This window comes from Aquila chrysaetos, chromosome 3 (genome assembly GCF_900496995.4).
Source record: "Aquila chrysaetos chrysaetos chromosome 3, bAquChr1.4, whole genome shotgun sequence".
NCBI classification, from domain to species: Eukaryota; Metazoa; Chordata; class Aves; order Accipitriformes; family Accipitridae; genus Aquila; species Aquila chrysaetos.
Genome location: NC_044006.1, coordinates 79,233,977 through 79,254,886, shown reverse-complemented (window position 1 = coordinate 79,254,886; position 20,910 = coordinate 79,233,977). Strand labels below are relative to the sequence as shown.

General features: G+C 45.7%; 1 protein-coding gene across 6 annotated transcripts in view; it reads right to left on the bottom strand.

Annotated features, from left to right (window-relative positions):
* Positions 1–14,976, bottom strand: part of SMARCD3 (SWI/SNF related, matrix associated, actin dependent regulator of chromatin, subfamily d, member 3) — a 121,500-nt gene extending 106,524 nt beyond the window's left edge. Inside the window, exons 1-3 of one of the 6 annotated variants that reach the window (XM_030008858.2) lie at positions 13,733–14,321; positions 12,566–12,736; positions 10,763–10,956 (exon numbers count right to left, since the gene is read on the bottom strand). The gene's annotated coding sequence lies outside the window, so the exon portion shown is untranslated. The other 5 variants (XM_030008862.1, XM_030008860.2, XM_030008856.2 and 2 more) reach the window with 5 other exon arrangements.
* Positions 14,977–20,910: the final 5,934 nt, after the last annotated feature.

Sequence of the window (20,910 nt, the reverse complement as noted above, 5' to 3'; positions counted from 1 at the left end):
CCATTTTAAATCAGTACAAAAGACTTGTATAGGTATGGGAAGCCTATATAGTTCAGATGACTAATACACGAAAGAAACAACAAAGTCAAAGATGGGGAAGGGAGTTTCAGCTAAACTATTTAACCACTATTTTTTTTTTTTCCTTTAAAGTTGTTTAACAGCTCCTTTAAAGTTGTTTAACAGCAATGACTGACATCTGGAATAAAAGAAGCCTTTATCATTTACTATCCTCAGACTTTTAACAAAGACTGTGGAAAAATTCACATTTCTGACACCATCAGATCTCAGACCAAAGATCCACTTAGCCAACAGTTAGTACCAGATGCTCAAATAAAGACTCTAAGAAATAAAATTAAAAAAAGAAAATCTTGTGATTTTTTTTTTTTTTACAACTATATCAGGTATTCTAATAAACATACTCCTGTACATTACAACTTTTTCCCTATACAGGTAGACCATCATAGCCACAACACTCTTAGTGCAAAAAACAAGACATACATATTCCCCTTGTATGACCTTCCTGTTTCCAACAGCCATGGTTTACCAACATCCTGAGCCTGGACTACCATGTTTAATAGCCAGCAGTGGACTTGTCTAATACCTGTGTTTGAACCCATACCTACTGTAGACAGCTGAAATATCTTTTAGTAATAAATGCTACAATCTAATTTGGCATGAGCTAAAAAAAAAAACCAAACACCATTTGTGTTTGTTTTAAGCCTGTTGCCTGATAATTTCATCACAAGTTCATATGTTCTATAAATAGTAACTTGCCTTTCCTCCGTGATGACTGATGATCTCTAGCACAGTTATCTTCATCTATCATTTTTCTAAAGAATTCTCACGTACCTCCTCTGATGGAAATCTCTCCACCTCTCACTATATGTATCACTTTCTCTAGATTTCTTCTAGTTCTACTAGTCACTGCATCTTAAGGGATCTAGAACTGCATTCACTCTTGAAGACACAGGCGAACCATGGATTTATACAATATTATAACAGTAACTTCAGTTTTGTTAATTCTTTTACCGTAATATCTAACATCGAATTTTCCATTTTAATTGCTACTGTTAAGCTTAGGTTTGCAGAGAACTATCTACAAAGATGCTAAGATTTCTTTCCTGAGCCAAAAGAGATAATTTTGACAACAATGTGGCTACATTGGTAGGCTTATTTTCTCTACACACTTTACATATGAATTCATCAACGTTAAATTTATTGGGCCATATTATCATCTAGTTTTGAAACACCCTTCCCCAATCTTAAGAGACAGGTTTAGGTTCTACTGCACTGAATACTGTTACATTATCAGCTAATTTTGTTGCTTCATTATTTATCTCTTTAGAAATCATTCATCATACACTGAACACCAATGGGGAACCAAAAAGGCACTCCTTCCATTACAGAAACTGAACATTTTTTCATCCTTCTGCACCCACCACCTACAGCAGCTCCGGGGGCCAAGGGATTCCACTAGTTCAGGTTAGTCCTCTCCAAAGCTATGCCTGTAGTTTCTTAATGGCTCATCAGTTAGTGAAAGTATACTTTCGGTCTTTGTCTCCATTATCCCTTGACTAGCAGGTTTGTGTCTCTCTGTGTTTTTCTTTAGCGCTTCCCCCATTTACTTATTATCCTCTTTGCACTGAAAACGTCCTTGACTGCACAAACTTAATGAAGAGGTGTACTCTCATCTTCCACATACCCTTACATTTCCTCATGAAGTTCAACAAAGGGACATGCAAAGTCCTGCACCTGGAGAGGAACAAGCCCAGGCACCAATATATGCTGGGAGGCATCCAACTGGAAAGCAGCTTGTCACAAAAGGACACGAGGGTCCCAGTGGACACCAAGTTGAACACAAGCCAGCAGTGTGCCCTTGCTGCAGAAGAGGGCACGTGGTATCCTGGGCTGCATGAGGCAAAGTACTGGACCTCAGGTCAAGGGAGGTGATCCTTCTCCTCTACTCACCACTGGTAAGGCCACAGCTGGAGTACTGTGTCCAGTGCTGCGCTTGTCCAGTACAAGAGAGACATGGACATACTGGAGAGTCCAATGAAGGGCCATGAAGATGACGAAGGGACTGGAACATCTCTCCTATGAGGAAAGGCCAAGAGTGCTGGGACTGTTTAGCCTGCAGAAGACTCAGGGGGGATCTTATTAATATATATAAATACCTGAAGGGAGAGTACAAAGAGGATGGAGCCAGGCTCTTTTCAGTGGTACCCAGTGACAGGACTAGAGGCAATGGGGCACAAACTGAAACACAGGAGGTTCCCTTGGCACATCAGCAAATGCTCTTTTACAGTGAGAGTGACTGAGCACTAGAATAGGTTTCCCAGACAGGTTGTAGTGTCTCCCACCTTGGAGATATTCAAAGGCTGTCTGGACAAGGTCCTGGGCAACCAGCTCTGCTTGAGCAGGGGAGTTGGACAAGATGACGTCCAGAGGTTCCTTACAGCCTCAACCATTCTGTGATTCTGTGATTTCCTACTTTTCCTTACTGCTTATGAGGAATTTTCCTTATTGACTATATACTTCCCTTACTAGCTTTTACATTCTTTAGAAACCTTGCTGAGATAATTTTCAAAACACGTAAGTACAATACGCAGATAGGCCCACTCTTATTCACGTGACCCATCAAAGAATTCTAATCCTAATAAAATAGGGCCACAACAGATAATAGAATAGGAACATAACCATTTGCACCATTTGCCTCTACAGAAGACATGCTGACTCCTTATCTGCAATGGCATCTTAGACACCAATCCTCTGAACAAAAGACAGGACTCCACTAATTACAACTTCATATGCAATTTACAGTGTTAAATATACTAACAGATGAGGATGGCTGCAGCACTTGACAGAAGCATGTACTCAGAAAATAAAATTTGAAGGCGTTATGAAGAGACTGACAGAAGATACTACAGTACACAGTATCAGTCAGTAGTTCTCTCTTGCTTTTATCATACTAGAGCCAGTGCTGGTCACATCTCTAAAAAGTATACAGCAGAATTAATAAAGATACAGATATGGAAAGACTAGGTACAAAATAATTATCTTATGAAGAGGAACTGAAAAAGAGTGCTTGTTTATATTGCAGGGGAGGGGTAAAATGTACAGAATTAAGACTAGCACTGAGACAAAACTAGGAGCACATTATCTTGTAACAGAAGAACTAGAGGACCACCAACAAAAACTGAGGGCAACAAACTCAAAATCAACAAAAGCTTTTTCATGCATAATAGTTAGCCTGGCGCACTAACTGGCATAGGACTTGCCAAGAGACATTGAAGATGTAGAAAGGGGTCAGCTAGGTAAGGAGCATCCAGTTTTCCTGACCTTGAGAGCCACAGAGCAAAATTTTGACATGTCAAATGGCCACAAGACACATACCACCATATACTTCAGAGGATGGCAGAGAGGAGAAGTACCAGACAGTCCACAGAAAAGTTATGACAGCAGATGTCTCACATGTTCCATCACACTACCTTGGGCCCCAGCTGGTCTAAGTATACCACTGGATCCCAGGGAGACCTAGTAATGGCATTCTTGGCAGTCCCCACTGGTTTCCTTCCTTCCAAAGATAGATCTGGACTACCAAGCACAAAAATGGCACCAGAATTACTTACAAACCATATACAGATACCCTTGGACTAGACACTTTCATTCATATAAGAATATCCAGAGCTGCAATGTTAAGTATTAAGAGAACAATGAGAAAGTTTGTAAAGAACAAAGCCTACAGAAAAAAGCCAGGCTCTGCTGGGAACTAACAGGATCCTTCTGTGAGGGGCAGCTTATTGCCTAGCATTAATCATGAGGTATTTGAAAGACTATTCTAGAGAGATGACTGGGTATTATTAGACTATTTTTTTCTGATTACAAATAACCACTATGAAATACCAATGATGTCCCCAATTTGCTGGCACAAATTAAACAGTAAATGTAGTTAAAAGTGAAGGTACCTTCACAGAGACGGTCAGTAACTAGTCAGACAACATTCAACAGTGTCATTCAGCATATGGAAATTAATACAAAGTCACCTCTAATGAACTGGAGTGCAGGACAGAACTGTTGAATCAAGCCATCTTATTAAGATGGATCCATTCAAAGTGTGCGTTTAAAGGCAAGGAACGATCTAAGAACAAAGAATGGAAAACATCCCCCTAAAGCAGGAGATCATGTCTTGAAAAGTGGAAAATCTGAAAAGGAAGTAGGGACCACAGTGGGAAAACAACTCAAACTGAATTACCTGTGCCACACTGCGGCAAAGAGAGCCAAAGGAACCCTTGGATTTATGAAGAGGAGGAAGCAAAGATAGTAGGATGACTTCCTCTATATACTTCAATCACTAGAGAAGTCCATGTTGGAATACTGAATAAAGTAGTGCCAAATACAATCCAGAAGTCTGAAAAATGTTGTCCGTGAAAGACTTAAATAATGCAACATGTTTAATGAACTAAACATAAAGTTGAGAGAGGAACGTGATGATGATGATGTTTAAGTATATTCAATGTAAGTACAAACATTCAAAAAATCTCAAGTGATAAAAAGCTTTTAAATTAGATAGAAAAAAATACAGAACAAGAGCCGGTGGACGAAAGCTGACATGAGACAAACTGTACCACAAATCATTACCACACAACGTATGTCAGTTCAGAGCATGGGGCAGGGATCACGCTCCTAACAGTTACAACGACACTCTCTCCTACATAAGCACAGCTGACACTGTTAAAACCTTCACCCCTTGCCTTCAGGATAGGCTAGCCCTCACAAACAGGGTATCTACAGAATCAAAGTAGAGGGGCTAGCATGGCCATTAGAAGATCTTCAAATCCTTTCTTCCCCAAATCAGTATTGACCTGCAAAACCCTTTCTTAACAGATATTTATCTAAGTTCTTAACTGATAGAGGCTCTACAGCCATATATTCCATTTTTAATTTACAACAGCTGAACAAACTGCAGCTTGTCTTTCTGGTAGGTATAAGGCTCACAGTAAGGACGAATGAAAGTCCACTAGTGCTCAGTAAAATACAGGTGTCAGGTGATCCAAAAGTCTTCTTTAGCCATAAGATCCATTAATCTGTAAACAACCATGATCATGCACATCAACACCTGGCTTCATGGCTGGTGTTGACACCAGGGCTTTGGCTTCTACGATCACGGGCTGTTCTTTGATGAATACAGATTACTGGGGAGAGATAGGATTCACCATCAGCCAGTTCCCTCAGGACTCTGGCATGCATTTCATCAAGTCCCATGGACTTGTGTATGTTCAGGTTCCTCAGATGTTCTAGAACCTGATCTTCTCCTAGATGGGTAGGTCTTCTTTCCCCCAGTTCCTGCCTTGAGATTCAGGGACTGGAGAGATTTGGGAACAACTATCGCCAGTGAAAACTGAGGGGGGGAAAAAGTTGTTGAGTACTTCATCCTTCTCCATGTCTGTTGCCACCAGATTGCCTGTCTCATTTATTGGGGGGGTACAATTTCTTTTGTCTTCCTTGTCTAACTAGCATACCTGTAAAAGCCCTTCTTATTATTCTTCACATCCCTTGCCAAATTTAGCTCCAGTTGTGCCTTAGCTTTCCTGATCCCACCCCCACACTCCTGGGCAGTATCCCTATTTCTCCCCAGGGTGCATGTTCCTGCTTCCACTGCCTATGCACTTCCCTCTTGTGTTTTGGTTTGACCAGGAGGTCCTTACTCAGCCATGCTGGTTTCCCACCTTCCTCACCTGATTTATTGAACATGGGAATCCATAGTTCTTGTGCTCTAAGAAAAATGTCTTTAAATAGCTGCCAGCTCAATGTCCAAATGGAGATCAATATCAAGTGGTATCCCTCAGGGGTCCATATTGGGACTGGCACTGTTCGGTATCTTTATTAATGACATAGTGGGATTGAGTGCACCCTCAACAAGTTTGCAGGTGACATCAAGCTGAGTGGTGCAGTTGACAGGCTGGAGGGAAGGGATGCCATCCAGAGGGACCCTGACAGGCTTGAGAGGTGGGCCCGTGTGAACCTCATGAAGTTCAACAAGGCCAAGTGCAAGGTCCTGCACATGGGTCAAGGCAATCACCAGTACCAGTGCAGAGTGGGGGATGAATGGATTGAGAGCAGCTCCGCAGAGAAGGACTTGGGGATACTGGTAGATGAAAAATTAGACATGAGCTGGTAATGTGTGCTTGCAAACCAACCGCATCCTGGGCTGCATCACAAGCAGCATGGCCAGCAGGTCGAGGGAGGGGATTCTCCCTCTCTACTCTGCTCCCTTGAGACCCCACCTGGATCCAGCTCTGCGGTCCACAGTACAAGACATGGAACTGTTGGAACTGGTCCAGAGGAGGCCCATGAAAATTATCAGAAGGCTGGAATAAAGATGAGAGAGTTGGGGTTGTTCAGCCTGGAGAAGAGAAGGCTCCAGGGAGACCTTATCGGGGCCTTTCAATACTATAAGGCTGCAACACTATCGAAGATGGAGAGAGGCTTTTTACCAAGGCCTGTAGTGATAGGTCAAGGGGCAATGGTTTTAAACTGAAAGAGGGTAGGTTTAGATTGGACATAAGGAAGACATTTTTTACAATGAGGGTGGTGAGACACTGGAACAGGACTAGATGATCTCTGAAGGTCCCTTCCAACCCAAACCATTCTATGATTCTATGAACCACACGCTAAATGAGCTTTGTACTTTCTCCTGCAACTACTCATATTGGCCACTGTCCACAAAGAGTCTGATCAGCACTCCAGCCAGCTCAGTCACTATATGGTTATCCCTATGATCTCAAAGAAGAAAAAACAAGAATGAAAAACCTTAAGTAACCTTGCAGTATGTCCTTTCTCTACCATGGAAATGGAAAGCTTTAAAAAATTATCTACAAGCAATATTTAAAAATCATTCCTCACTGACCTAACAGCTGCAAACACAGCTCTTGCTCTCCATCCAGACATCACCTTTTAACTGTAAATTCTACAGTTGCCATTAATCATTCATATTTTGCCAGGGGAAAATGACTGGTTTAAATCTTTAAAAATCATGAATTTATAAATTTTGAATGTTATGCCTTGTTAGGCCTTGCAATTTCACCAAATGAAGTCCAATTTCTTTCACATCATCAAAAGCACATTTGCAAACCAAAGGCCACATGCTTATCAAAAGTTAAGTTTACACGATTTCCCACTTCAGTGCAATAGTTACGCTTATAAATTTAAAAATATACAGTTGGTAAATTGAATTTTGTTCTCTGCAGTTTAGGATCTTGAAAGGAGCTCAACTGCCTTTAAACAAATTATTTTTAAAATTCATTCACAGACAGAGAATAAGTGTGCCAAATTTCAGGGTAAAGAGTAAAAGATACAGTGTTGATTAGACTCTGAAACTGACATTCTTGGAGCAGGCAAATTCTTCAGTCCAGCTAAGGGCTTCAATTAAGTCATGGTGATGGTTATATTCAAAGAGAAACGCTGCTATCCCTAGCTTTGGACAACTACCATAGACAAACATAGACATCATCATTATGTGTCATGGTTTAACCTCAGCCAGCAACTAAGCACCACACAGCCACTCACTCATTTCCCCCATACCCAGTGGGATGGGGGAGAGAATCGGCGGGGAAAAAAAAAAGTAAAACTCATGGGTTGAGACAAGAACAGTTTAATAGAACAGAAAGGAAGAAACTAATAATGGTAATAATAATACAATTACAACAATAATAATAAAAGGATTGGAATATACAAAACAAGTGATGCACAATGCAATTGCTCACTGCTCGCCAACTCATGCCCAGTTAGTTCCCAAGTGGCGATCCCCCCCACCCAGGCCAGCTCCCCCCAGTTTATATACTGGACATGACGTCACATGGTATGGAATACCCCTTTGGCCAGTTGGGGCCTGCTGCCCTGGCTGTGTCCCCTCCCAACTTCTTGTGCCCCTCCAGCCTTCTCGCTGGCTGGGCATGAGAAGCTGAAAAATCCTTGACTTAGTATAAGCACTACTTAGCGACTACTGAAAACATCAGTGTTATCAACATTCTTCTCACACTAAGTCCAAAACATAACACTATACCAGCTACTAGAAAGAAAATTAACTCTATCCCAACCAAAACCAGGACACTATGGTAAGAGTACAAAATAGTAAAGGCTATTGGACTATCAGAGGCCATAAAGGAAAGGGCAGGAAGTTTGTCTCTCAACACTGGAACCAACAAATAGACAGTTTTTAAAAAAATGGAAGGAAGATCAAAACACCTTTCCATAAAATTCATGGGACCCTTGTCCAGCATTGAGGTGCCAGTGCTATCAATATATCCAGGTACAAGAATGACCATATCACTGCTACCTTCATGTTTACTCAGTGAATATCAGAACCATTTGACAAGGGCATCTCAGGCTGTCAGTTCACGAAAATCAGACATACTTCACTTGATGACCTCTGAGTAACATTTCCTGAACCAGACCTACCAGCCACTGTCTACATTATGCAAGCATAACAGAGAACACAGCAATAACTTTGTGAGCCAGAAGAAAAAGCATGCAAGTTGTAGTTATTTGCTTGTTTCTATGCTCTTAGGAGACTTCAGTATAAATGAAAAACCTGGATAACTCCTGTGGTAGAATACCAGAACTCTTAATCCTTTACATTTTGAATTAAGAACCATTCAATTCCTCCAACTGCACCTTTCCAGAAAAGCTAAGTTCCTGGAATGCTATTCAATGGGAGACTAGCAAATTCCAGGTGCTAGCCCAAGCACTCTGTGTGGAAACTACTGTGGCAATACTGTACTAGAAGAGGAGTAAGCTCCAAGTGATTAAGAGTACTGAAGTTAAAGTTAACACCTTACCTTTCATCAAAAAGCTAAAGGAGTTTTAATACATAAGCTCTTCTGATTCCAGCGAGGGTTGTGGATTCTCTGCAGGAATATACATTAGCAGGTATATTCTGCATTAACTTTAACATCAATGGATTCTTAACAAGTTAGCATAGAGAACACAGCATGTGATAGTTACAGGAACAGAAAGAAATGGAGTGGGGTGTCAGAACTGAAAAGAAAAGAAACTTTCCTAAATATCAACTAGAAAAAGCCTTTTGCCACATTTGCTGCCTGGCATTCAGTGGTCATCTTGAACTCAACACCATCCATAAGTGCAAAGAGAAGTAAAAAAATTACAAAAGCATTTCCTGCTTAGCAGGTTATTATTCTCATTGTCTTTACTTCCAATTTCTTTTGCCAAGCATCTGCAGTCACCCCCTTTTTGTCTGGTCTCTCCCTCTGCCAATTAGCTCTCATCCCTACCTCAGCCTTATACCAGTTGGAACCTGAATGAGGAGAACTACTAAACTGCCTTTCTAAAAGACATACCTTTACTCAGCAACAGCTGCAAGCTGGATCCAGGTACCCACTACCTTTAGGAACATGCCAAAGTGAATGGTCCTATAGACCTCCCCAGTCTCAGAATTCAAGAGAACATTCAACTGAACAGAAAAGGACAGAATAGTGACGGAAAACATCACCACAGAAAAGTCAATCACAGAAAACTGGAACAACTCCTTCCAATGAAGATAACATAACATTGAAACAGCAGACCTAAGCATTTGGGGGATTTTCTAACATTGTTTACTCCCAACTGCTGACTCCATAATTAGATGACTGCAAAAACTTAAAAGGTATGTGGAAGAAAAAAAAAATGATTCAGCATTTGCCTCATTTTCCTATTCCTTTTCCACGTATCCATTACTAGTCAGAGACAGGATACTTTGGTTTGACTCAGTGCAACACAGTTCTTAAGTTCAAGTAAGTTATGATTGGTAGACTAGTACCGGTATGTCTCTGTAACAGACTTTCCCCAGCTCAGCCAGAATCGAAAAGCCAGAGGTAGCAGGCACTAGGCACAGTTCATAACTGTACTGCAGCAGGCTAAGCAGCATGGTTGTTAAAGGGGCAAATCAGATGACAATAACAAGCCTAATGTGTCTTAAAATTAAAGTTATAACCTAGGCTATTTATTTCCAATGCAAAATAGAATGCATTTTTTGACCACACAATTTACGCTACCAGAGGAGTGACCTGTGCAGGCTGTAAAAGGTGAAAAGACGCTCATCCAGTTGTGAGAAAAACTAAGTCCCTTACAGGCATACTGTGCACTGACTGGGAGAAAAGATACATGGATACAGGTGGATATTCACCAGTGGAAGCAAGAAGAATGGGACTAATGGTAGAACATAAAGACCTGAGTGGCAGATTTGAGTACCTTATCATGGAGATGATCAATGCATATCCAACAACAGCAGGTACTGAAGAAGTCTACCAGCCGGGAAGATCTAACCATGTTAATTTAAACCTGCTGTGAGAAGCATGGTAACCCTAAAAATCAACAACCATCTGACAAGAACTAATCACATTTACTTGTAGCTAATGGAGTAATGAATTATGACAAAGAACACCTGCTACTACTCCTCCTACTCTTCATTCTTTCCTCTATTAGGCCTGCTCCTAGCAACAGCATTCTCTAATGTTACTCGCTCTGAGCCAGTCTACTCTGCCTAATCAGCACCCTCCCTGCCAGCACTAGCAGAAACTATCACAGAAGTAGTTGGCTACTAAACAGACTAGCTTAGGTCAACAGCAGCAAACAGGCAGTTCAGGATTTATTTCACAAAATAACATTTCCCATATGTCCAAAGGCAAACATTTTCTAGTCCCAATACAAAGCACAGACATATTCTTTCAACCTAGAACAGGTCATTTTTCAAAGGGCTAAAACCTACCTGTACCAGACTAGGTAGCTGATGAACACCCGGAGTCACATGTGTATAGACCAAGAGGAAGCAGGAAACTTATCCAACAGAATGGGGCAGGAGACCAGATATTATGTCATGATGAATTAGCAGCAGAAACTCTCATTGACCTGAAGCAGGAACAGCTCTACGACAGCAGGCCGAGGATGCATTTGGATCCAGCTCTGAAAAGAGAAAGTACACACTGAGTGAGAGGGAAGTAATATACAATATAAATAAAATTTCCTAGAACAGCACCAAACCACGTGACACTTCATAAGCAACACAACTGGGGAAAAAAAAAAAGGGGAATAAGCAAGAAAGAAAAGATACAACTGACATAGCGATTAGGGATTTCTCTGCAGACAACTGCGCACAGATGCATGTCCATATTGCCAAGACAGTGCTTTTGCCCAGGCACTAGGCCATCCTTACAGGCTATTCAAGCCAGCTTGTATTTGGGGAGACTGGAAAAAACATGAAGAAAGTACACCACTTGCCTATAGCCTGTCAACATGTTGAGGCATGCTCTAATAACAACCATAGGGTGGTTAAGATTGGAAAGGATCCCTGGAATTTGCCTGGCCTAACCAAGAAGCAAGGGTATCTTCTTAAATAGATGTTCTCAGTTATGTTTCTGCCATCAGACACCTCTGGTAACCCTTGGGAAAGCAGGCCAGTTCAGGAAATTTAACCATGTCAGCTTGCTTTCATTCTTAAAAAATCAAATCCTTAAAGGCTATCAGAATATTCTAGCATGTCAGCAGGCATCGTTAGCTGCCCTGGCAGGATGGTGAGAGTGTTGCAGACTGGGAGAACTAATGATCCTACAGACTTAGGGTATAGTCAGGCAGCTTCAGTGTCTGCTTATTCATGATAGGTCCCAGAGCAGATGAGCCAGAGTAAGAAGGAAAAGGGAGCTGCTCCTTGGGAAGAGCTGAGCCAGCTGCACATGTGTATACAAAGCCCTGCTTTTTCTGACAGATCTCTACCGTAGTTAATGAAGAAATGAAGCATTACAGCAGAACAGATGTGAACACCAGCACTTGCAGCATTCACAGGTGTAAGCGCATACCTAGTCATTCAGTTAGAAGCAACTGCTCAAAGAATGGATAGGCACGAAAGGGAAATATGAGCATCACAGTGCCAGCCTAGGCAGCGCTGGTCAGCACAAGAGCAGACAACTCCATCAAGGACAGTAACAAGGCTCTAGGTCCAGCAGGGTCAAAACAAGGGAAGAACAAAGGGCAGAAAGAAGATCATGGTGTGAACTGTGTTAAAATAGAGCTGAAGTCAAGGAAGGATAGAGTCCGAGAAAGCAGTGGCTGAGCCAGAACACAGCAATGGAGGCAGTGCAAGTGAGAAGGGCTGGGCCAGGAGAGTGCATGAAGTACAGAAAGGAATATCACTGCAGCACTGTGGAAAAGGAGGCAACCAAAGGCTGACAGTGTTGGGAAACTCACCCTCACCCTGCCTTATGGGCAAGGCCAGGCTAGGAGTTTCTTCCTCACAGACAAGAGGGCAGAGGATTCTGCAAGGGAAGATGGGCTGTTTTCTCATGGTGGTGTCCCCATGGTAAACAGTAGGTTGTTGATTGCTCCTGAGGCAGCACCAAGGAACTGGTTATTTTCAGAAGCTGCAGCACTGCCCTGGATGGACAGTAGCATAAAGCCAGTCTCTCCAAGAAGGGCAGTGCTGAAAGCACTAGGCAAGGATACTGCACAAACGCACCCCCAGACCATGCAAACTGGTGAATGACCTCGCTTTCTCCTCAGTCCCCCATTTAATTTCTACCTCAGTCTTTCCCAGCAGCAACTTGCACACAGGGTCCCTCCACAGGCCATGCTGATAGAGGAAACGGAGGAGAGTTCAAGCCCCAAGGAACAGGAGGGAGGGAGGGAGGGAGGGAGGGAGGGATCAGCAATCTCCAGCAGCAAGCTTGTGGCACCAAAGTGAGATGGTTTCCTGCGTGGGACGTCAAGATTATCTTCTGGAAGGCCATGTAGAGCATCAGTCTCCTCCAGATACAGATCAGTTTGTCCTGAGAGAGTATCTGGGACTAAGTATCTTCCTCTGAAAACACAGCTGAGGGGCAGCTTAGTGGCTGCAAGTCAAATGCTCTCTCTCAAAAGGTGCTGCCTCCTGCATGAAGGTTGGTTGTTCCTGGATCACTGGAGACAGCTGTCAGTTAGTCGCAGATCAGCACTGGGGTGTGGAGTGTCTCCAGGGACAGGGTGTTAAGAGGACCCTCCTCTCCAGAGGACCATGCCAGGGCAGGCTGGGTGATTCCAGACGAGCATGCTGCTGTCTCCCCCGGCCAAAAGTCACTCCCTGCTGAGGGAAAGCCTCCCGAGGGGGCCTGCAGTCCACATTTGGGAGTGGTAAATGAGCATCGGGCTGCCCCTCTCTGCCTGCCTCTCCAAGGCAGCTGGGCCCCTGTGAGGCAGCAAAGCCACCGCAGCTCACCCAAGGATGCAGGGGCACGCGCCGGGACAACCGGCGGGGGCCAGGTGGGCGGCTGCACCGGCGCAACGCCGAGTCCGAAGGGAAGAACGGAGAGAGCGGCGCGCCAGCTGTCAGGGTGTTCCAGCCCCCGGCTCCGCGGGGGAGCCGAGCGGCGGCAGCGGAGCGCCGCGGGGCGGGGGGGAGGGGAGGGGGGCACCACCGGGCGGCATACCGATGGCCCGGGGTCTGCTGCCCGGACCCTGCCAGTCTCCCGGTCGGACGTGCCCTGCAGGCAGCACCAGGGCGGGAGCAGCGCCAGTGCCCGGGGTCCGTGCCCGGCCCGGGGGTGCTGCTGGCGGGGGGCAGTGCCCGGGCGGAGGCGTCCCGCAGCCAGAGCTCCCGCAGGTGCCCGGGGTAGAGCCACGGCAAGGCGCCGCCGCGGGGTCGAGCCGGACGAAAGCCCGTGGCGGGGGGGGGGGGGGGGGGGGGGGGGCCGGGACCCGGGGCGAGGCTCACCGTCCCGTCCATGCTCCTCCCCGCCGCTCCGCTCTCCCGCTCGCACCGGGGCCGCCGTCCCAGCGCCGGGCGCGGGGCGCCTGCGCGGCGCTGCAGACAGCGGCGCAGGGACCGTCTGCAAAGTGCGCGTCGCCTGCCGCCCGCGCAGGAGCGGCAGCGCGGTGCCGGGACGGGCTGCCCGCAGCGCCCCAGCCGCCGGGGAAGAGGGTCCCGGTGCGAGAGCGACCGCCCCTCCGGCCCAGCCGCGCTCCGACCTCCCGCGTTTTAGCGCCGCTCCGACAACGGGAGGACGCTGTAGCCGCGGTCCCCGCGCCCGCTTCCCAGCCCTGCGGGGGCGGCGCGGCGCGGAGCTCCTCCTGTGGACGGGCGGGGGCGGCGCCCGTACCTTTCCAAGCCCTCGGGCCGCCCCGGCCCTACCGCCTCTAGAAAGCTCTCACCCGGCCGCCGGCGGCGTCCACGGCAACCGCGGGAGAGGGTCGGATAAGCTGCGGGTCCGCCGCCACAGCGCCGCCGGCGCAGTCCGTCCCGCCGCCGCGACCCCCAGCCCCCTGCCAGCACCGAGCTGCGCTGCCACAGCGCCCTTCAGCGCCACAGCCCCCTCACCCGCCAGAGCACCTCACTCGCCGCCACAGCCCCCTCACCCGCCACAGCCGCCTCACTCGCCGCCAGAGCGCCCCCCGCTCGCCACAGCCCCTTCGCTCCCCGCTACGGCCCCCTCACCCGCCCGTGCGCCCCTCACTCACCACCGCCCCCCGCCGCCACCGCGCTCCGGCTCGCCGCCAGAGCCCCCCGCGCCACCCCAGCGCCCCTCACCCGCCGCCAGAGCAACCCTTATTATCACAGCTCCCCCAGCGCGCCGCCACAGCCCCCCGCCTCCAGAGCGCCCCTCACCCGGCAAAGCCCGCCCCGCCGACGCGGCGGCCCTCGCTCACCGCAGCGCCCTCCCGCCGCCACAGCCCCCCTCACTCGCCACCGCCCCCTGCCGCCACGGCGCCCCTCACCCGCCGCCAGAGCCCGCGCTACTGTCGCGCCTCCCCTAAGCCGCCGCCACCATCCGGCCCGGCCCCGGCCCCGGCCCCCACTCCGGCCGTCAGGCGGGTCGGGCTCCGCCACAGAGCCCACGCCCAGGCCGTCGTCGGGCCGTAGCGACCGCCCGCCGCCCCGGCCCATCCGGCGGCGGTGCCGGTAGCGGCCTGCCCCGCCCACCCGCCCCGCGGACCCACCTGGCGGCGGGGCGCGTGCCGGTGGCGCCGGGAGGGCGCGTGCCGCCCCCGGGCAGCGTGCCGGGTTGCCGCCTGCCCGGCCGGCGGCGGAGGTCGGGGGCCGTATTCGGAGAGCGGCGTCGGCCGGCGCCGAGAGAGGGTGGCGCAGGCTGCCGCGGGGACAAGGCTTTACCGAGACTCGGCGAGAGCGTCGGTGGGGATGGGAAGAACGGTGACCCGTGTGGGGGGAGAAAAGCTTTGAAGCGTGCGTGGTATTTCACATTCAAAACTGGCCTGTACCGAGAGTTGTTGTCCTGTATTTGCACACGCTTTTGCACGCCCTTCTCGTAAGGAGCTAGTAACTCCTGGGAGGATGAGGATACCGGCACTGGTGGACCCAAACCAGTCCAGTTTTGGACTGTGTCTGTTGTACTCTGCCAACTGCAATGGGAAAAGAAAAGGAAAATTTTTTCGTGAACATCCAGTGGAAGACATTTATGAAGTACACTTTCAAAGAACAATTTGAAGAAGCACTGAGGAGAGCCTGACTTAAGTTGAAGAAGCACTGCAAACAATGAGGGATGAGGAGGGGAGTTGGTATAGGATGAGCACTGTAAGTGAATAATTTTCGAGTGATGCTCCAAGGAGCTGTGAGAAAGGGGTGAAAGGAAACAACTCAGTTTAAAAGCAGTATCAGATGAGCGATTCTGCCAACTCCAAGTGTTCAAAAAGGCTGTAAGTCTAAAAGCTGAAATAAAATCTTGTAAAGATTATGAGGTGGATTTATGTCTCACTGGGTATTTTTAAATGGGGGCTATATATTTATGTGCCTTCAGCTTTTTCAGTCTGCATTTTTCATGTGTGTCACATTTTCAAGCTTTTCGCTACAGCTATTTGCACTAGGAAAACACTGTTGTAAATGGAAAATGAGGTTTTGTGTTACCTATAATCTGGAAACTGCCACCTTTAAGCATCCTGGAAGAAATGGTTCAGCGTGCATGTTGAGAAGATAACGTAAGTGCTAGGTACATCCAGGTAAGAGAATCTGAAAGAGGAATGCAAGAGAGGGTGACTGTCTTGGGTAAGGTACATGACTCATGAGGGGCAAGCCCTGAGATAGCATTGCAAGAAAGCACCTTGTGTAGCGGTTCAGGCTAGGACTCCTAGCAAGAGAGGGAGCGAGCAGCCTGCACATGTTTTGCAGTACTGTAAAGTATGTTTCATGATGGATGTGTGACAAGATAGTGCTTAAGGCCAAATAGAAGAGAGCAAGTTCCTCAGAAAAGAAGTCTTCATGCTGGACTGAAGAATGAAGGAGTCTGCTGAGCAAGAATACCTTGCTTTTGCTGGGGAAATGTGCACCTGTTGATGAGATTATATCGTGCTCTGTATCTGGTCGTCTGATCTGACCAACAGCAATTCCAAAACTCCCCTGTGGAACAGCCAGGACCATCTGCGAGTGATTGGCTTGCACTCTCCAGAGTGCAAGCAATTGGCTGTGAACCACTTTGGAGTGAGAAAATTCAGCATCCTGTCAGCTGTGACTGAGATAAGCAGAGCGATCCTAGGGACTGCACAGACACGACTGAACTGTTAGGACTGCCAAGGGAGGAGAGGGGGAAGCCACCCCATGCAGGTTGCCCAGATGAGATAGGCTGCACACCCCCCTCATATGGGAGAGTCACATCATTGATATTCCAGCCTTGGAGAAGATTGACGGACACCATGATCAGATACAATATCTGAGTTCACAACATCTGTATTTTTATTTTTTGAAAAAAATATACCTTTTAGTTAAGGGTAGAGTGGCAGGTCCCTCATAGGTGAGAAGATGGTGAATCTATTTCACCTGTTTCTGGACATTAACAACGCAGCTGGGACAAAAGCTTCCTGTGTTTGTAACATATACTATACACTTTTCTCTGGGATCAGCAAAGACTATTCCAATAGGATAAGCAAGCCTGTCTAGGACATCCAACGGAGCAAGTTAGTTGTCCACAGCTGAAGACAAGGAAGAAAAATATCCAAGGACATGGAACCCAAAGGAAGTGAAGTACACGCAAAAGTACACGCACCTGGTGCATGACAGGGTGAGCACAGTTGAAGGCACAGCAGGCACCTAACGAGGATATGCATTTTCCCAGTTTTACAAGGTGAAAGATGACAATTCTGGTCATTTGTCTTCCTGGCCAATCCATGACCCCATTGTAGTCCATGAATTCTGTATCGTGATCCTCATACAGTTTATAATTTCTGGCTGAACTAAACTGTGTCCTTGAGAAAGTTCTAGTCCTTTTTTGCAGCTAATGACAAAAAAATGGTGGTACAGTCAAATCATAAGTACACCTGACTCATTTACCCTGTTCCTGACAGCGGCCAACACTGAATGCCTAGAAAAGATCATAAAAATAGGGTAGACATACAGTTGATACCTCCCTGAATGCTCTCCTAGCTCATAATGATTTGTGATTCAGAGACCTACTGTGACAGAGGTGTTGGCTTTGTGCTTAATAGCCTTTGATGGATTTTTCTTCTGCAACTTTCATCCACTATATACTCACAGTCATGAAATTTAAGGCCATGAAGGACCATTAATTCTACCCACTTACATATGACAAGTAATTTCACATGGGCCTCCAATGATCTCTGTTACACAAACCAAGTAAATTGTTACATACTGGAAAAGCTACCACTCTGTAATTTCACTAGCTAATCACTTTAATCACTAAAAGCTTATATCTATTTTCAGTTGGAATTATCTGTTGCAGTTTAAAGCTGTTAGTTTTGGTGTTGCTGTTCTTGTGCCTTACCCCTAGACAATTAAAAACCTCTTCAGTATCCAGCATTTTTACTCAGTAAAGGTACTTGTACACTCTAATCAGATTACCTCACAATCTTCTAAGTAATTACAGTTCATAGAACTACAGGATGTTTGGGTTGGAAGGGACCTTCAAAGGTCATCTAGTCCAACCCTCCTGCCATGAGCAGAGACATCTTCCACTAGATCAGGTTGGTCAGAGCCCCATCCAACCTGACCTGGAATGTTCCCAGGGATGGGGCATCTTGTGCCAGTGTTTCACCCCCCTCATCATCAAAAATTTTTCTTGTATCTAGAATGAATCTACCCTCTTTTAGTTTAAAACATTAAAACCAGTTCAAAGCCATTACCCCTTGTCTTATCACTACAGGAGTTCTGCATTTCTCATTGTAAAGTATTTCTTCCAATCTTCAGGTAAATTTTGTGAACCTCTTGTATGTTGTTTTTTTTTTTCTCTCTGTTCCCTTCAAGCCTTAAAAAAAAGGGCTATGCCAGCAGGGGCCTTGTTGCTGTCTCACATATCAACAACATCTGTTTCCCCCAGATTGTCTACCTGTATAGATCTGTCATTATCATGTCTTAATCTTAAACTGTAAACTTTACAGGGCTGGGATAGCTCTGTATTTTAGTGTCTAAAATAGCAGGTCCTGGTCAAATTAAGCTGCTTGCGCATTAATACAGTCATTTTCTTTCCAGACTTACCTTTTTTTAAATTTTTTTTTTATACAGTCCTCTTTGGAGGAGTGACAGGACTTCATTTTCCCCAAGCATGTAAGTTTGCACTTGACTGCTTTAAGACAAAATCTATTTGAATAGCCTTACTCTGCTACACACTCTTCTCCATTGTTTTCCTATCTTTATGACTGGTTTTTGCAGTACTCATTTTTTACACCATCTGCAGATTTTATTAGCAGGGATCTTACATTTGCTTCCAAACCATCAGTGAAGTGTCACACAACACTGGCTGGAGAACTGTCCCCCTAGGACCTAAGTAGAAGTGCCCAAATCCAACAATTGGCTCTTACTTGATATGCCAATCAGTTCTTAATTCATGTGATTTGTTTGCTGCTGTATAACTTTCTGTTTAATAGTTAAAGCATTGCATTAAATCAAATGGCTTTTCAGGTCTGTAATGGCTGTCTGATCATCTTTAACTCAATGTGTAACCTCAAGTCAACTTAAGTTGTTTGCCAAGCCTTACTTGCTGTACAATAACCCTGACTAGTATGAGTTACAGAGTAATGCCAATTACACCAAATTTCTTATCAGTTAGAATTTCTGGTTTCAGTTGCTTATTGTCTCATGTTAGGTATCTGTAAAGAGCGATTAACATCTTTCCTGTTTGGTGTAACACTGGATCAATTAATTCAACATTTAATTTTATTTTTGTTTTCTTTCCTCATTACAGCATTTGCCTTATTGCATTTTTAGTTTACTATCCCCAGGCTATTCCAGCTAGAGCATAACTATGGAAGTTAACCTGTCTGCCTGTAAGACGCAAGTTGTTCCTTTCATACAGCCTAATCTCACCTGGGAATGCAGGGTTTTGATCAGTAAACCAGAATCTTCAGCTTATGGACTCAGCAGTTTGCTGGCAGTATTTCCTGCCTTTCCTTTCCCACAGAGCTGGATTAAAAAAAAAAAAAAAATCACCTTCCAGCTTCCGTCAGTTTTCTCCCAAGATACTAGATGCTCTTAAGAGTTTCAAGTTCTGTGTGGTATTGCATCGTTGTCTTGTATGCACTGACACAGGGAGTGACTTGCCAAACAATGATCCACTCCAAATTTTTGGTTAACGTCTTTGTTTTGTTTTAAGTGACAGTCCATCAAATCTCACTATCCTGTTTCCCACAATCCTCCTTCTTCTCTAATGAGGACTAACTAATAATTCTAGCTTGCCCTATGTGATTTTAAAACCTTCTCTGTAGCGGCTTGTTTTACATCACAGATATCCCCAACTGCTACATCCCCTACAGCTTTCAGTTTCACTACCACAGAGAGAGATTTCCTGACAGTTAACTTACTGCATCTTTTTCAATGTTTATTCTTTCAACTTGGTTGCATGACACCTGTTTTACCCCCATGCATCATATCAGGCTGCCTGCTTTGCTTACGTAGTTTTCTACAGCATCCAGTGCCCATTGCCAGTCGTTCCAAACGTGTGGTCTAGAACAATGATTCAGGGAATTCTTCTTGGATATTACACCATACTGAAACTTGCATTTACAAGCTATGCATCCTCTCTGGCTCCAGGAGGTTATATTTCATGCATCAGAATCTCTTTTACGTTCGAGAAGACAAACACACCATCACCAAGGCAAGCAGCAGCAGGGGTTCTTACACTGTCCATCTTTGCTATTGTAGTGATCCTGACTGGAAGACAGTCACTGTACATCGAGTTGATGCCCCACGTAACAGTTAACCTGAGTGTGCAAGGGCCTGTGCTATGCTGCCCACACAGTGGGACATTCAGGCCTGTTTGCTGCACAAATCCTTGCCCACAGGACAACCTCAGCCAAGCTTGTTGTAACAGAAGAGACCGCAGGCAGCTCTCAGTCCACACTGGAGATTATGCCACCTGTGTGGCCTTGCCTTTGTCTAAAAGTGAGGCAAGAAATTATCATGCAAACATCCTTTCTGTCTAACAGTAGAAATTATGAATAGAGTTGTTTTCTTGTAATCCTGTAATAGCTGTAATGGCCAAAATGGGAGAATCTACTCCACAGATGGAGTCTGCATGGTGTGCTGTGTGTGGATCAGAGGCCCATTCCATGCTACACTACTTGGGGTTCCCCGCATCTCAAGGATGTAAGATTATCTATACTATTCTCTTTATAGTGTTAGCTCTAATACATCATATTTTAAATGATACCTTACACAGTCTGAGTGCCCTTCCTACTGGGATCATAACAGATCAGCACCTCCTCATGCAAAACAACCACTCGTAACAAGAAAAAAGTTTCCCAGTTAGCTTCTCTCGTTCTCACTCTTCGAAGGATTGCTTAGCCACAAACATGCATCCCAGTAAGACATTCAGCAGAGATCTGACTTCCTCCCATGTAAATGTGATCAAGACATCTCTCACTTTTTAAATAAACAAATCTGAGATTTCTATCCAATTTGAAGCAATGTCCCAGACTTTTGAATACTTCTTTTGA